A 15,952-nucleotide genomic window follows, 5' to 3' on the forward strand; every position below is an offset into this window, starting at 1 on the left:
TTTTTCCTGGTTTAATTTTTATTGCAGGTAATGGACGCAAGGCTGGGAATCAAGTTTTTGTACTTTTGGTTTGGATTTTCCTTTTTCCTGGTTTAATTTTTATTGCACGGTTTTAACTTTTGATCTTCTGAACTCAATTCAAAAGAAGATAACCACGTAACCATCTCCGTAAAGCAAGAACCTCCAGTCTGAACCTTTCAATTTGTCATCACGTAATTGCCGATCACAAGGAAAACACCTGAACTGATCCAAGTATGTTGATGATCACCAGTGCACTTTCCAAGACATTGGCATCAAGATCTTTACAAATTACAGCGAGAAACATTCACACAACTGCCTCCACATTGCTGAAACAAAGTAAGTATTGACTTTTTACCAATCTTTTTTCGTCTATTGATTGGTGAGAGCTTTGAGTAGGTACCTATGTGGGTATTAGCAAAGGGATAGATGGACCATTACCATAACAGACTGTCACCTTGTATTCCAATGCCAAATTACCAAAATGATTGAAATGGAGGCTATTCAGTTCTACTTTGTTACACTGTGACCAGAGGCTCATTCATTGGATTCTTGTCACTTGTTCTGGTCTAGCAAGACAACTATTGATCTTCTTGTTATAATGTATGTGTTCAGCCTTGGAATGGTGAGGTTATAAAACAGAGATCCCTCTGTGTGGGTCAGTCAGTTTTGTGTCTCTTTTACTCTTACTTGAGTATTATGTTGGTTTTGAAGTTGTTCCTTAAGGGCACAAAAGTTATTTGTGCCTAGGGGTGCTAATAATGTATATCCGGCCCTGCCATTCTAATGTGTTGAGTGTACCTAATCTTTTCTTTTTGCCAGTATGTAAGCCTTACCTTGTCATGTGGTATGTGTTCAGCCTTGGAATGGTGAGGTTATAAAACAGAGATCCTTCTGTGTGGGTCAGTTATTCAGTTTTGTGTCTCTTTTACTCTTACTTGAGTATTATTATGTTGCTTTTGAAGTTGTTCCTTAAGGGCACAAAAGTTATTTGTGCCTAGGGGTGCTGATAATGTATATCCGGCCCTACCATTCTAATGTGTTGAGTGTACCTAATCTTTTCTTTTTGCCAGTATGTAAGCCTTACCTTGTCATGTCCCTACAGTGTTTTTTGGACGTTTTGAAGTTGTTCCTTAAGGGCACAAAAGTTATTTGTGCCTAGGGGTGCTGATAATGTATATCTGGCCCTGCCATTCCAATGTGTTGAGTGTATCTAATCTTTTCTTTTTGCCAGTATGTAAGCCTTACCTTGTCATGTCCCTACAGTGTTTTTTGGACAGCAAATTTTGTCCTTTTGCATGCGGCCCTGCCATTCTAATGTGTTGAGTGTACCTAATCTTTTCTTTTTGCCAGTATGTAAGCCTTACCTTGTCATGTCCCTACAGTGTTTTTTGGACAACAAATTTTGTCCTTTTGCATGTGAGACTACTTACTTTTTATTTTGGGTTTCAAATAAGTAAACTGAACACATAGTACATAGTATTCTTAGTTCTTACTTGTGATGTTAGGAGCTTTTAGAAAATTCTGAATGCCTTGTCATCAATATTTTCACTGTATTAGTAGGTTTATTTCCCATGTAGGTTTGATGTAAATTATTGTACTTTGATGTAAAATTATATTTACATACTTATTTTTTTCACATTACAATATTTCACTTTTGCATGTGAGACTACTTACTTTTTATTTTGGGTTTCAAATAAGTAAACTGAACACATAGTATTTTTAGTTCTTACTTATGATGTTGAGAGCTTTAGAAAATTCTGAATGCCTTGTCATCAATATTTTCACTGTATTATTAGGTATATTTCCCATGTAGGTTTGATGTAAATTATTGTACTTTGATGTAAAATTATATTTACATACTTATTTTTTTCACATTACAATATTCCAGGTGAGAATATAAAAATACATGATGAAATTAAATCAATGTCAACTATTCTGTAAAAAGAATAAATAAATAAAGAAGAGAGAAATGGATGTACTTTATAATGTAATTATTCTTGATAAAAATAGTACCATTAAAACTTTGGTTGACAAATTGCAAGTTGTTTCACTGTATTAGTAGGTATACTTCCCATGTAGGTTTGATGTAAATTATTGTACTTTGATGTAAAATTATATTTACATACCTACTTATTTTTTTCACATTACAATATTTCAGGTGAGAATATAAAAATACATGATGAAGTTAAATCAATGTCAACTATTCTGTAAAAAGAATAAATAAATTAAGAAGAGAGAAATGGATGTACTTTATAATGTAATTATTCTTGATAAAAATAGTACCATTAAAACTTTGGTTGACAAATTGCAAGTTGAATTAGAGATAGATTTGAATTCTTTCAAAACAAAGTTTGAAGGTACTGAACTAGCAGAGACCCAGAAGCTTAGTACATTACTGTGAGGGTATTTGAAGGCACACATATAGTTGAAATCCGGAAAAGAAGGCGAGATGATATAGAGCTCAAGCTCTACTCATATCATACCTGAGCTAACACTTGGCATGAGTTGTTGAAAAGATTGCTTCTCACATTTCAAAGACCAGGTTTATTCTGATCTTACCAAAGATCAAAATAAAAAGCTTTTCTTTAACGAGGGCTCCAACAGTTTGGGCTAGGCCACAATCAATTCAGCAAAATTTCAAATAGGTAGGTACCTAGACGAATAGATTTGACTAAACAACTGCATATAAACACATTTCTAAGACCAGGTTATTCCCTCTGATCTTACCAAAGATCAAAATAAAAAGCTTTTCTTTAACGAGGGCTCCAAAAGTTTGGGCTAGGCCACAATCAATTCAGCAAAATTTCAAATAGGTAGGTACCTAGACGAATAGATTTGACTAAACAACTGCATATAAATCTCACTTTTGGCAATAGCCAATCGGAAAAGAAGTCCTCCGCATTTGAATATTTATTTAAAAGTTTCAAAATATGACTACACCTACCTACGGTACCTACTAATCCTATTATGGTCCCTAAGGCTTAGCATGAAACTTTTTCCTTCTAAGATAAGGGAGGGTTTACTTCGAGTATTTTCCAAAACATGCCACCAATAAATCCTTATTATGAATATGAAAATTCTTCGAAGTCAAAAGTTTCCTTAAGCAAAAAAGTAAACAAATAAATCATACTTATGAGCATAAAAATTCCCCAACGTCCGGTATTTTAACTTAAATAAGTAAACAAACAAACCGATACCACGAATTAAAACGGTGAATAGTGCAACGCTGATTAGCATACCGCTGACATATAAAATCCTTATTATGAATATGAAAATTCTTCGACGTCAAAAGTTTCCTTAAGCAAAAAAGTAAACAAATAAATCATACTTATGAGCATAAAAATTCCCCAATATCCGGTATTCTAAACTTAAATAAGTAAACAAACAAACCGATACCACGAATTAAAACGGTGAATAGTGCAACGCTGATTAGCATACCGCTGACATATTTATGTACATGGCCAATGATTTCGTCCTAATCTCGTATTTCCATCTTGTTTACTACAATATTGTGAATTTACGATTAGAAATCTACCCGGAATTAGAAAGGAAGTTCCACATTCGATATTGGAAGAGGTCGATATATTTAGGCCAAGTGTTCTGAACCTTAGCTATATCCGAGCATAACGGTTTCTTCCCCTCCTAGTTCAAACACCAGGGTAAATAATAGAAAGTGGCACTCGCATTATTTATTCCATAATATTCAATAGTATGTCAATTCAATTGTAGAGTAAACAAGTTGGAAATACGAGATTAGGACGAAATCATTGGCCATGTACATAAATATGTCAGTGGTATGCTAATCAGCGTTGCACTATTCACCGTTTTAATTCGTGGTATCGGTTTGTTTGTTTACTTATTTAAGTTAAAATACCGGACGTGTACATTACTGCCTTATCAGAACAAAGACATTTTCTTTGTCATTTGTAAAGTTGATGTTCCAGAAAAGCTAACAGAACTTCAAAGTCTTTTAAGTTAAGACTGGACTCTGTAAGTCTGGTCTGCACTCTAAAGAACAATCTCACAATAGGCAGAACAAGAACAAGCGACCAAGGAATCTCTGGAATTTCGAAAAATAGCAAATTCGCTACGCCACTATAACGGTAAGGTGACAAGTTATTTTTGAATTTTACCGCAGTTTCGTAATCTAGCATTGAGCCGACTCTACCTCTATTTTGCATTGTGGGGTCGACTCGAACCACTCATCAGGTGACCTTCGAGTTTTTTGACAGAATTTCATTTTCTAAACGAAAACGAATTTTTATGAAGTTCAAAGAGCCATTTCGATGTATTCGTTGTAGTTAGTACACAGAATACTTTAGTTTTTCCCCCTTTGGGTTAAAAACTGTTATTTTGGGTCTTGCCGGAGCTTGACCCAGTGAGATAGCCTCTGCATTTCCAACGCGTGAACATGCCCTATAGATCGTGTGAACGATCCCTCTTTGCTCTGTTGTGCACAGAGAACTTCCTTCTAGGCCGCAAGGTTTTTGTTTTGATTTCAGTGCCGGAGGCCGGCAAGGCCTGAAAGGCTGGGTCAAGCTCCGGCAAGACCCAAAATAACAGTTTTTAACCCAAAGGGGGAAAAACTAAAGTATTTTGGGGTCTGTGCCTTCGCTTGACCCAGTGAGATATAGTTGATGTCTGCCGGCCTAGAAGGAGAGCACTGGAAGAGGGATAAATTGAGAAAAGCAAAGTTCTGAATGAGAAGCACTTCGTAGACTAGGGCCCCAAAAGATGGGTTTAAGCTGATACGAATCTACGAGGGCTCTGATCTGAGAAATTTTAAAACAATATAAATTTTTTCGCCGATTTTTGATTATCAGCTTATAGCTGATACGAATCTACGAGGGCTCTGATCTGAGAAATTTTAAAACAATATAAATTTTTTCGCCGACTTTTGATTATCAGCTTATAACAATGCCTCTTCAATCTGTTCTTCTTTTTAGAAGTGGAACTCAAAATTTCCATGTGTTATTTTCTAGTCTTTAGTATAATTTGTTATTTTCTAGTCTTTAGTATCATGAACATTATTCGACGAGGGCTCTGATCTGAGAAATTTTAAAACAATGTAAATTTTTTCGCCGACTTTTGATTATCAGCTTATAACAATGCCTCTTCAATCTGTTCTTCTTTTTCGAAGTGGAACTCAAAATTTCCATGTGTTATTTTCTAGTCTTTAGTATAATTTGTTATTTTCTAGTCTTTAGTATCATGAACATTATTCATCAAGAAGCAAATGTAAGACATTGTAAAGTAGGTATAGGTAGTTATGTCAGGTTTATTATCTCATCTTTACTTCAGACACTAACATTATTCACAGTTAGATATTAAATGATCTCACAAGATTTGCAATTCCTACTCAGTATACTTATGTTTAGTAATATTGATCGGTACCTTCTGATGTACCACTTTTACCCCTGTATATCAATCTTGTTGTATACGACGCTATTGTAGCATACATTGTCTTTCAGTCTTCAGTAGGTACTGAAATCATTGTAAAAATGTATTTACATAGTTGTAAATGTAATTGTACCCACCTAAATGTAAACAAGATTCCTACTGAAAAATAAACAAATGCTTTTTCCATTACTACTGAAGTACTTTTTTTTTCTCCTTATGCTATAGGATGGAAAGTAACGTTTCTTTTTGAGCCCTTGAGATCAGTTCTATACCACCTCTCAGATCTTTCCTGAAACAATTCGAATTTTCTCCTTATCCTATAGGATGGAAAGTAACGTTTCTTTTTGAGCCCTTGAGATCAGTTCTATACCACCTCTCAGATTTTTCCGGAAACAATTCGAATTTCTTCTTATCCTATAGGATGGAAAGTAACGTTTCTTTTTGAGCCCTTGAGGTCAGTTCTATACCACCTCTCAGATCTTTCCTGAAACAATTCGAATTTATAAATTAAATTTGGTGTTTATAAATAACAGGCTTAGTAGCCTCTTTCAAGACAAAGTTTGAAGGTACTGAACTAGCAGAGACCCAGAAGCTTAGTACATTATTGCCTTATCAGAACAAAGACATTTTCTTTGTCATTTGTAAAGTTGATGTTCCAGAAAAGCTAACAGAACTTCAAAGTGATGTCGAGGTCATATTGTGAATTTACGATTAGAAATCTACTCGGAATTAGAAAGGAAGTTCCACATTCGATATTGGAAGAGGTCGATATATTTAGGCCAAGTGTTCTGAATCTCAGCTATATCCGAGAATAACGGTTTCTGCCCCTCCTAGTTCAAACACCAGGGTAAATAATAGAAAGTGGCACTCGCATTATTTATTCCATAATATTCAATAGTATGTCAATTCAATATGTCGAGGTTCAGGCTTTTGTGTACGAAGAAGAAAACAAACCAAAAACTTTCTGGACTCTAAACCTTCAATTTTATGCTGCTCAAGAAGTTGCCAAATTTCCTCATAATTGTGTTTTGTGGTCCAGAATTCAAGTGGATTATTGGTTTCTGTGGGCAGTTAGACATTTCAAATTAAGTCAAAAAGATTCTATGAAAATTTGGGACTTTGATGGAAAAGAATTGTGCTCCACAGACCCAAATGTTTTTGAAAGTGAAACCTTCAGAGCTCACATCAAGATATTGTGTCAATTCAATTTAGTTTGTTCTCCAATACAATGTCTGGAAAGTGATGTAAAGCAGTACACTAAAGCTGTATCAGCTTTTAGTGCAATGAAGACTGTTTGTAGTCAGCCAGTATCTCTGTGGGAATTTTTATTGAAACTTTTGATAGATAAAACTTACAAGGATGTCATTGTGTGGTGTGATGACAAAGGGAAGTTTAAAGTGTTAAATATAGATAAAGTTGCAGAATTATGGGGATTATTGAACCAGAATGTTCACTGTAGCTATGATAGTATTCACCATGTTATTGTCAAAGGCTTATACAAAGAGTATTTTATTCATGTTAAAGGAGAAAAATATGTATACCAGTACATTATTGATATTAATGACATTTTAGGCATTCCTCCATTGCAAATAAATCAATTAAGGCAAAATATGTGACTAAAAATGTAGGATAGTTTCTAAAATCAGCAATAGCTGTTTCTAAGCTAAGTACATAAACAAAGATGTATAGATACTTACTGTAACAAACCACCATGTGTTTGGTTTAAAGATAATTTTGGACAGGAATGACATCTCACTCACAGGAGCTATCACATGTAAATGTAGATGTCCTATTGAGTAGAATGGAGGCCAGTGGAAACCGTACCTGTGAGAAGTAAAGAGAGTTGATCAGAACACACTGCCTATTGGAAAATCTAAATTGAATGGAAGATAACCATTAGGCAAAGGTAATGGCCAAAAGATCTTCTAACCACTGAACTCTGAGAGCTTTATTATTATAAGAGAAGTTTCCCAATTTCGCTGGGACCTTCCTGTTTACCACTCTAAAATCATTCCTAATTTAAACAACTTGTTAATTGATAATTCTTCTTTTATTGTTTCAATTGTTACCTTTTACTTTTTGTTATGTGTTCAAGAAGTAGTGCATTTACTGTAACATGTAAGTTAGACTAAGTAGTATTATGGTGATGGGTACAAGTAGCAATGACCTTGTACTATTATTACTCATCTTCTTAGATTTGTTTGTAATTCCCAGTGTTTGGTTTGATTCCAGATTAATGCCCTCCCTTCATCACCATGATACATTAGTCTAACTGGCATTTAATTTAATTACTTATATCTGTGGATGTACTTACGTACTACTATTGTAAAGAGATGGGTGACTTTTGACTTGCTAGTAAGGATTATTGAAATCACTCAGCTTCTACTACCTAAAACTACTTTTATTAATCTGTTTTCAGACATGTGTTTTTAAATAATAATAGATAAAACAGAACATTTTAATTTAGGCTTCACAATTAAAAATGAAACAGTAAACCTGCTTGTATGAATATTTCTGGAGAAAAGTATCTTGTTTTATGTTCTCTAGGTCGATTACAATTATGTAAACTATTTAATTTATTCCAAAAACTTTTTTTATATGATAATTTTATTTAAGTAATTTTTCCCCGCTATTATTTTGTTGAAATAAATTTTCTATAAAAAATGAAGTTTTAAAAGCTGTTTTTTCGCTAGTAGTTAAAATTCGTCCTCAAAGTGATCGATCAATGATCAATATTCTACTACAGCTTGTACCAAAAGGGATCAACAAGCAAAATAAAAAAAAGGGAATTTAGCTAAAAAACCTATCCTTATTATAAGTATAGGTACCTATGTAGCTAATAATTTAGATTTCCACGACCCTTTGGTACAAAACTTAGAAGAAGAATATACTGGGATGCGAGCAAGAAATTGGCCTAATGCTCAATTCTTAACATTAGCTAACAACAACAACTTGGTACAAAACTTTGCGTCCTCTGCGATATTTTCAGTGAAGTTTTAAAAGCTGTTTTTTCTCTAGTAGTTAAAATTCGTCCTCAAAGTGATCGATCATCGATCAATGATCAATATTCTTCTACAGCTTGTACCAAAAGGGATCAACAAGGGAACCAAAAGGTAATTTAGCTAAAAAACCTATCCTATTATAAGTATAGGTACCTATACTACCTATGTAGCTAATAATTTAGATTTCCACGACCCTTTGGTACAAAACTTAGAAGAAGAATATATTGGGATGCGCGCAAGAAATTGGCCTAATGCTCAATTCTTAACATTAGCTAACATTGGGATGCGCGCAAGAAAATGGCCTAATGCTCAATTCTTGACATTAGCTAACAACAACAACTTGGTACAAAACTTTGCGTCCTCTGCGATATTTTCAGTTGTGGAACAGAAGGAGGACAAGCGCCTAGTGATAGCAGCAGAGTACATACCTTCCCCTCGAGAATCTGCCCTGTTGAAACTCCCCGAAGTAGCAGATAAGGAATGTTGCTCCCTGTGTAAGCTAGGCCTTGATATCAAACATACGGTGAGTTGAATAGAATCTAAACATGAATCTTTGTGGTAACGCAGAGAGCTTTTTCACAACTTTTGTGAGTATCACGACATTACTAGGTATAGTAAATAAGTACCTACCTCCTATACTATCTTTAATAAAAATAACTGCCCTGTTGAAACTCCCCGAAGTGGCAGATAAGGAATGTTGCTCCCTGTGTAACCTAGGCCTTGATATCAAACATACGGTGAGTTGAATAGAATCTAAACATGAATCTTTGGGATAACGCAGAGAGCTTTTTCACAACTTTTGTGAGTATCACAACATTACTAGGTACATATAGTAAATAAGTACCTACCTCCTATACTATCTTTAATAAAAATAGTATAGCTCGCTATACTGTAGTAATAGACTCTTGAGTGGAAGGTAACCACTAGGCGAGGTTAACGTCGGAGGCGTTCTGTACCACCTAACCCTTAGAGCTCTATTATTGTGGTCAAATTCTCAAATAAATGATAAAATTCCCTGCCTCGGAAGGGATCGAACCCACGCCCTCCTGTTTACCAGGCGAGCGCTTGAGTGGAAGGTAACCACTAGGCGAGGTTAACGTCGGAGGCGTTCTCTACCACCTAACCCTTAGAGCTCCATTATTGTGGTCAAATTCTCAAATAAATGATAAAATTCCCTGCCTCGGAAGGGATCGAACCCACGCCCTCCTGTTTACCAGGCGAGCGTCTTGACCACTACGCCACCGAGGCAGCCTCCTATGTTACCTATTAATTTTCATCTACTCGTTTCATCAATTTACACCGGTAATGTCACCACTGGTCGCTACTCGATCAAAGTAACTACTCAATTGTCCTCACAAGGCTGAGTACATCCCGAACTTTAAGCGCAGAGCCGAAAAAACTTCGAACCCGGGACCTCCGGAGTGCAAGCCTATAGAATTTTATTCTCACTTGAGAATTTTTTTATCGTTTAACCTTGTTGACATCCCGAACTCTAAGCGCAGAGCTGAAAAAACTTCGAACCCGGGACCTCCGGAGTGCAAGCCTATAGAATTTTATTCTCACTTGAGAATTTTTTTATCGTTTAACCTTGTTGTTTTTCTTGCGCTTTTGATTTATCTAGGCTCTTTCTTTTTGATACCTCCCCGATGTTATTCCCACGGACTGATTGTGTAATTCTGTATATTCCAACTTCAATACCGAAAAGTCTCCAGCGATAACCCTTCGTGATGAAAAGGCTGCCCTATGTGTGCCCTATTTCAGTTGGAAAGACCCTCCCCAGCAGTAGTATTTCCTCTTTGCTTTCAATACCGAAAAGTCTCCAGCGGTAACCCTTCGTGATGAAAAGGCTGCCCTATGTGTGCCCTATTTCAGTTGGAAAGACCCTCCCCAGCAGTAGTATTTCCTCTTTGCTTTATCAGCCTCAAGTCTGCAGAGTTAAAGGGCTGCCCTATCCGATATTCGAGCTAGGTAATACCGAAAAGTCTCCAGCGATAACCCTTCGTGATGAAAAGGCTGCCCTATGTGTGCCCTATTTCAGTTGGAAAAGCCCTCCCCAGCAGTAGTATTTCCTCTTTGCTTTATCAGCCTCAAGTCTGCAGAGTTAAAGGGCTGCCCTATCCGATATTCGAGCTAGGAAGTGGTGCAAGTGATTATTATTGTTGATTTTTTTCGTTATTTTTAGATTTTTTATGTTCTCGCGGACGATGAACAATCGAGTCTTGTTATGAGAAAACCAAATGCAACGTTGAGCGAAAAAACTCCATGAAACTCGATATTTTCCATCACACACGAATAAACCCTGATCGATACTGGATAATTCCTTTTCTCACGTGTAAAGTCATACAACTTGAGCCAAGTAATACAGAGATGATACAGTACACAAAAAGCACTGGTAACAAGTAACAATACAAGTTTTTCCACATTTTATGAGTTGATTTGCAAATCTCTCTACATTTTAACCGGATAGTTCTCTAAAAACACCTACACATATCGGTGGCTCAAGTTCCATGACTTTGCGGTACACAACTCCTGAAAAGAAAGGGTGTTGATTGGGAAACTAAATGCAACGTTGAGCGAAAAAAACTCCATGAAACTCGATATTTTCCATCACACACGAATAAACCCTGATTGATACTGGATAATTCCTTTTCTCACGTGTAAAGTCATACAACTTGAGCCAAGTAATACAGAGACGATACAGTACACAGAGAGCACTGGTAACAATACAAGTTTTTTCCACATTTTATGAGTTGATTTGCAAATCTCTCTACATTTTAACCGGATATAGTTCTCTAAAAACACCTACACATATCGGTGGCTCAAGTTCCATGACTTTGCGGTACACAACTCCTGAAAAGAAAGGGTGTTGATTTGTTGAACTCTGTGATGTTTTCGGTATTTTCCTACTAGAGAGTATGTAGGTACTAATCCCTACTACATACATTCCCTTATTTCAGGGTTAGGTACCAATGTACTTATGTACTATGCTGCTTTACAATATCATAGAGGAAAGCTGTTGAGTTTGGTCCAAATAACTGATGAGAGATTTACTTAGGAGGTAGACTGGAACAGCTGATTCAGGCTCTAATCCCTACTACATACATTCCCTTATTTCAGGGTTAGGTACCAATGTACTTATGTACTATGCTGCTAATATCATAGAGGAAAGCTGTTGAGTTTGGTCCAAATAACTGATGAGAGATTTACTTAGGAGGTAGACTGGAACAGCTGATTCAGGCTTGTACATATGTATAAGTTGTTTTCACCTAGACACAGGCCTATAATAAATTAGGTCCTTATCTAGCTGATGAGGATTACCAAGTCCGAAACAGCTGTCCCTGTATAACTCCACGTAGAGAAGCAATATAAATAAAGAAAATTTTATTTATTATAGATAGTATCAAAAGAACAGAATGGTAATTTATTTTCTGCGTTAAATTAAACAAAGAAATACTTATGAGTAGGTGTAAAAAAAAAAAAAAAAAAAAAAAAAAAAAATGATTCCAATTGTCACCCATCCGGATACTAACCATGCGCAACGTTGCTTAACTTCAGTAAACCATTGGAAATAAAAGGGTTGCCCTCTTAAGGTGTGTCCACATATAGTCGACCGGCCATCGATCGATGTAGACTGAACCGTCCACACTACCTCGACAACATAAATTCTCCTCTTAAATCGACGGCCGGCCGACTATGTTAGGACATTATTTGTCCTTTGTCCTAACAGCTCAGGACATTTGTCCTAACAATGTTATAGTCGACCTACACTGGCTACTTGTATACGACACTGATTAGTAAAGCATGTAGCATATGCTCTACATAGTTCTATATTGTTCATCTCGTACTCTCTATTCATTAGTAAACGAAAAGAAAAGGAAAAAAGTACAACATCTGCATCGGTGTTGTAGTGGTCAAGGTATTCGCCTGGTAAACAGGAGTTCGCGGGTTCAATCCCAGCTAAGGCATGTAATTCCATAATCTATTTGACAAAAGAGTTCGCAAGGTACAGAACAACTCCAGCGTTAACCTCACCTAATGGATACCAAATTTCAAGTCTCTAGCTCAAACCGTTCCCGAGATATTATTGAATTACGCCGAAGAGCGTCCAAAATACCGCCAACCTAAAATCATTCCTAATTTAAACAACTTGTTAATTGATAATTCTTCTTTTATTGTTTCAATTGTTAGCTTTTACTTTTTGTTATGTGTTCAAGAAGTAGTGCATTTACTGTATGTAAGTTAGACTAAGTAGTATTATGGTGATGGGTACAAGTAGCAATGACCTTGTACTATTATTACTCTTCTTCTTAGATTTGTTTGTAATTCCCAGTGTTTGGTTTGATTCCAGATTAATGCCCTCCCTTCATCACCATGATACATTAGTCTAACTTATATCTCAGTCTCATGTACTTTGGCACCATGTTGAAAGATAAAGGAACTCAAACATTTGAGGACAAATGGCCATCAATGCGTCCCATTGTACTCAAGCTATTGCAACAGGAACCAGTCTCTCAGAACGAATGGCAGAATCTGTTCTATGCAGTCCATGTTGTGTGCCTGTGGGACGAGAAAGGTCCTTCCAAAATTGTGGATGCACTCAAGGAAGATATAATGAATTTCATTAGACATGCCCAGCAAAGAGTGCTAGCCCATGAAGAAGATCAGGCTTTACTCAAAGCTTACATTCAAGAGTGGAGCAAGTTCCTAGCACAATGCAGCTACTTGCCTACACCATTCAGACAGTTGGAAACTTCCCTAGTAAACAAGAGTGTCTCTACAAGCCTCACAAACAATAATAACAAGCAAAAGATAAGTGCTGAGGAGTCCACAGTACGGGTGCTTATGTTAGATAGTTGGAACCAAAGCATTTTCAATGATATCAAACAAAGGTTGCAGGATTCTGCTATGAAGCTTGTTCAGTCAGAACGAAATGGAGAGGCATTTGATTCACAGCTTGTGATTGGTGTGCGAGAGTCTTATGTAAATTTGTGTTCAAACCCTGAAGACAAACTTCAAATTTACCGAGAACATTTTGAAAAAGCTTACATTGCTGCAACAGAATCTTTCTATACTGTAAAGGCTGCTGAGTTTCTTCAGAACAATGGAGTAGAAAGCTACATGAAATATGCAGATGCTAAGCTTCATGAGGAAGAGCTTCGTGCGTGTAAATATTTGGAATCTAGTAGTTCTGTACAACTACTCACTGACTGTTGTGTGACGGTACTTGTTAGCTCATTTAAGAATACTATCCTTGCAGAATGTCCCAAGATGATTAAAATGAACGAAACACTCAAGCTAGAGCTTATGATGAAGTTACTGGACCGAATTAAAGATGGCATCACTCCGATGTTACAAGACTTGGAAGCACATATTGTGAATGCAGGTCTAGCAGACATGATTGCCTCTGCTGATATCATTACTCAGGATTCCGAGAAATATGTTGAGAGATTACTAGAATTGTTCAATCAATTCAGTAAACTAGTCAAAGATGCTTTCAAAGATGATCCAAGATTTTTGACAGCTCGAGACAAAGCTTACAAAAATGTAGTGAATGATACAACTGTGTTCAAACTAGAACTTCCAACGAAGCAATGTACTGGGATCAAAACATTGCCGGAGTCCAAGTGTCCTGAGCTCCTTGCTAACTATTGTGATATGTTGCTAAGAAAAACTCCTCTGAGTAAACGACTCACGGCAGATGAGATAGAGTCCAAACTGAGGAATGTATTGCTGGTACTCAAGTATGTGCAGAATAAAGATGTGTTCATGAGATTTCACAAAGCACATCTAACCAGACGTCTCATCCTGGACACTTCTGCAGACTCGGAGAAAGAAGAGAACATGGTAGAGTGGTTGAGAGACGTAGGTATGCCTGCTGACTATGTGAACAAACTAGCACGTATGTTCCAAGATATAAAGGTCAGTCAAGATCTCAACTACCAGTTTAAACAATCCTACCGTGGAAGTAAAGGTAGTATAGGAGATTCGATCAACATTAAAATTTTGAATGCAGGTGCCTGGGCCAGAGGAAGTGAGAGGGTGACTGTCTCGTTACCTCTGGAATTGGAGGATTATATTCCAGAAGTAGAAGACTTCTATAAGAAAAAGCATAGTGGTAGGAAGTTACAGTGGTATCACCACATGTCTAATGGAACTATCACCTTCTCTAATGAAGTGGGCAAGTATGATCTAGATGTGACTACGTTCCAAATGGCAGTTCTGTTCGCGTGGAATGAAAGACCCCTGGATAGATTTCAGAACTTATAGAATTGTAATTTACTAGCCTTGAGAAAAAAATAATGGCGTTTTCAATCAGGCTTGGTTTTGGTCCAAGGTTTTCAAACTAAAAATTAGTGTTTCCTTTCTGTGGAACTACCACCGCTCATTCTGAGAACCACTGACTGTAGATACGAGGCAGGATGTGAGGAGAATAGGAGCAAATAGAATAGATAAAAAATATAATACAAAGTAATGATAATAGTTGACAGTTTAAGTGTACTGTCTAAAGGGAAAGAGAGGGATTCGTCCAACAAAGGGTATTTACTATTTACTGACATTGAGGAATCAATGAATGAAGGATAATGCAATAGCGTTGGGTACTTTAGCTAACTGGACGATTTTGCATTTTGTTAATCTGCTCATTTTGTTCCCCAATAACTCTTAATGTCGAGGCAGTGTGGACGGTTCAGTTGACATTGATCGACCGGTCGATTATGTGAGGACACACCTTAAGAAGTGGTAAGTTGCGATGTTGCGAAATCACATGGCACTAACAAAATCTACAGTCAAGTTGCACGCCCATTATACACGTTAAAACGTCGCCACTAGGTTTATAGATTAGCTGCTGAGTTTACAATATTGAGAATACACATACGTAGGAATGTATGTATATGGTAAGCCTCTCCAAGTCTCCACTCAATCCAGCTTGAATTGTTTATATTCTAATACTAGCTGAATTCCGTCGCTTCGCTCCGGAATCCCGCTAGTTCATCCCGAGGCATGGCCAAACTTGTGGAAAAGGCATGTATCTGATATGATATGGTTTGCATAGCAGTAAAAAATCTGGCTCTTCTTCTTATCAGACAACTTGGCATATGCACCCCATCTCCATATGATTTGAAAACAATCCTAGTATGATATTCCACGTTTAAAAGATGAATAAATTAAAATATCTTAACAGTTTTTCATTACACAAGTTGACTTTGATTTTATTTGATCAAAGTCCGAGTAAGGCCTCAAAAAGAGCAGCGGAGAGCATAGAATTTTATGTTCTCTGCTCTATGTGGTTTGAATTCGTCGCCTCTACAAGCTTGATGCTCTATGCTCTTCACTCCACACCACACTGTTTTTAGCCTAAAGAAGGAACATAGGCAATTTAACGAGCTGAATACTCAGAAATATAACCACTTAAGTACCTCTACCATGAAAGAAGGGAGAAGGGAGAAGCCATATAAAAATTGTTGACTTGTAGGTAGGTATATTCTTAGTAAAGTAATATTGCTGACTGGGAAGTTTTTTCAAAGACGATC

At 36.7% G+C, this 15,952-nt stretch overlaps 1 protein-coding gene and 1 pseudogene across 1 annotated transcript in view; both read left to right on the forward strand.

Moving 5' to 3' along the window:
- The first annotated feature begins 249 nt into the window (after nt 1-249).
- LOC103506549 lies at nt 250-14,705 on the forward strand (annotated as a pseudogene).
- LOC103506548 overlaps nt 9,085-15,952 on the forward strand; it is a 12,757-nt gene continuing 5,889 nt past the window's right edge. The window contains exon 1 of the mRNA XM_008470945.2: nt 9,085-9,160. The gene's annotated coding sequence lies outside the window, so the exon portion shown is untranslated. The remainder of the gene's footprint in view (nt 9,161-15,952) is intronic.

The sequence above is a fragment of the Diaphorina citri genome, unplaced genomic scaffold, assembly GCF_000475195.1.
Source record: "Diaphorina citri unplaced genomic scaffold, Diaci psyllid genome assembly version 1.1 scaffold245, whole genome shotgun sequence".
NCBI lineage: Eukaryota > Metazoa > Arthropoda > Insecta > Hemiptera > Psyllidae > Diaphorina > Diaphorina citri.